Source organism: Salminus brasiliensis, chromosome 16, assembly GCF_030463535.1.
Source record: "Salminus brasiliensis chromosome 16, fSalBra1.hap2, whole genome shotgun sequence".
Classification (NCBI taxonomy): domain Eukaryota; kingdom Metazoa; phylum Chordata; class Actinopteri; order Characiformes; family Bryconidae; genus Salminus; species Salminus brasiliensis.
In genome coordinates, this window is record NC_132893.1 from 27769282 (window position 1) to 27771781 (window position 2500).

At 45.0% G+C, this 2500-nt stretch overlaps 2 non-coding genes across 2 annotated transcripts; both read left to right on the top strand.

Moving 5' to 3' along the window:
- The first annotated feature begins 261 nt into the window (after positions 1-261).
- Positions 262-334, top strand: trnar-ccu (transfer RNA arginine (anticodon CCU)). Its single transcript has one exon. It is a non-coding gene; the product is annotated as a tRNA-Arg (tRNA).
- Positions 335-2027: 1693 nt separating this feature from the next.
- Positions 2028-2100, top strand: trnar-ccu (transfer RNA arginine (anticodon CCU)). Its single transcript has one exon. It is a non-coding gene; the product is annotated as a tRNA-Arg (tRNA).
- Positions 2101-2500: the final 400 nt, after the last annotated feature.

Below are 2500 nucleotides of genomic sequence, written 5' to 3' on the forward strand. Positions count from 1 at the left end.
CGGAAGCGTGCTGGGCCCATAACCCAGAGGTCGATGGATCGAAACTATCCTCTGCTAGATATCTCTTTTTCGGGACCATTGTGTTGGACATGACATTTTTTCTTCAAAACTTGACTTCAATTTTACATCTGCCTCAGCATTGCAAGCTCCTACAATTCTGGATATTTGATGCTGCCACAATGTGGATCTAGCAGAGTGGCAGTTAAATAAAACACTTGATTTTGGGTATGTAGTGTTCTGAAATCCACCTTTTCCTGGCCAGCCCCAGTGGCCTAATGGATAAGGCACTGGCCTCCTAAGCCAGGGATTGTGGGTTCGAGTCCCATCTGGGGTGTACTACAAGCAGAGTGGTGCAGCGGAAGCGTGCTGGGCCCATAACCCAGAGGTTGATGGATCGAAACCAACCTCTGCTAGAAAATGTATTTTTTTCGAAACCATTGTGTTGGACATGACATTTTTTCTTCAAAACTTGACTTCAATTTCACATCTGCCTTAGAATTGCAAACTCCAACAATTCTCGTTATTTTATGCTGCCACAATGTGGATCTAGCAGAGTGGCAGTTAATCAAAACACTTGATTTTGGGTATGTAGTGTTCTGAAATCCACGTTTTCCTGGCCAGCCCCAGTGGCCTAATGGGGCACTGGCATCTTAAGCCAGGGATTGTGGGTTCGAGTCCCATCTGGGTTGTACTCCAAGCAGAGTGGCACAGCGGAAGTGTGCTGGGCCCATAACCCAGAGGTCGATGGATCAAAACCATCCTCTGCTAGACATTGTCTCTTTTTCGGGAGCATTGAGTTGGACATGACATTTTTTCTTCAAAACATGACTTCAATTTCACATCTGCCTCAGCATTGCAAGGTCCTACAATTCTGGATATTTGATGCTGTCACAATGTGGATCTAGCAGAGTGGCAGTTAATTAAAACACTTGATTTTGGGTATGTAGTGTTCTGAAATCCACATTTTCCTGGCCAGCCCAAATGGCCTAATGGATAAGGCACTGGCCTCCTAAGCCAGGGATTGTGGGTTCGAGTCCCATTTAGGTTGTACTCCAAGCAGAGTGGCGCAGCGGAAGGGTGCTGGGCCCATAACCCAGAGGTCGATGGATCGAAACCATCCTCTGCTAGACATTGCATCTTTTTCGAGACCATTGTGTTGGACATGACATTTTTTCTTCAAAACTTTACTTCAATTTCATATCTGCCTTAGAATTGCAAACTCCAACAACTCTCGTTATTTTATGCTGCCACAATGTGGATCTAGCAGAGTGGCAGTTAATTAAAACACTTGATTTTGGGTATGTAGTGTTCTGAAATCCACTTTTTCATGGCCAGCCCAAATAGACTAATGGGTAAAGCACTGGCCTCCTAAGCCAGGGATTGTGGGTTCGAGTCCCATCTGGGGTGTACTACAAGCAGAGTGGCGCAGCGGAAGCGTGCTGGGCCCATATCCCAGAGGTCGATGGATCGAAACTATCCTCTGCTAGACATTGTATCTTTTTCGAGACCATTGTGTTGGACATGACATTTTTTCTTCAAAACTTTACTTCAATTTCACATCTGCCTTAGAATTGCAAATTCCAACAACTCTCGTTATTTTATGCTGCCACAATGTGGATCTAGCAGAGTGGCAGTTAATTAAAACACTTGATTTTGGGTATGTAATTTTCTAAAATCCACTTTTTCCTGGCCAGCCCAAATAGCCTAATAGATAAGGCACTGGCCTCCTAAGCCAGGGATTGTGGGTTTGAGTCCCATCTGGGTTGTAATCCAAGCAGAGTGGATTACATAGGTCGATGGATCGAAACCCTCCTCTGCTAGACATTGTCTCTTTTTCGGGAACATTGTGTTGGACATGACATTTTTTCTTCAAAACTTGACTTCAATTTCACATCTGCCTCAGCATTGCAAGCTCCTACAATTCTGGATATTTGATGCTGCCACAATGTGGATCTAGCAGAGTGGCAGTTAATTAAAACACTTGATTTTGGGTATGTAGTGTTCTGAAATCCACATTTTCCTGGCCAGCCCCAGTGGCCTAATGGATAAGGCACTGGCCTCCTAAACCAGGGATTGTGGGTTCAAGTCCCATCTGGGGTGTACTACAAGCAGAGTGGCGCATCGGAAGCGTGCTGGGCCCGTAACCCAGAGGTCGATGGATCGAAACCCTCTTCTGCTAGACATTGTATCCTTTTCGAGACCATTGTGTTGGACATGACATTTTTTCTTCAAAACTTTACTTCAATTTCACATCTGCCTTAGAATTGCAAACTCCAACAATTCTCGTTATTTTATGCTGCCACAATGTGGATCTAGCAGAGTGGCAGTTAATTAAAACACTTGATTTTGGGTATGTAGTGTTCTAAAATCCACTTTTTCCTTGCCAGCCCAAATAGCCTAATGGATAAGGCACTGGCCTCCTAAGCCAGGGATTGTGGGTTCGAGTCCCATCTGGGTTGTAATCCAAGCAGAGTGGTGCAGCGGAAGCGTGCTGGGCCCA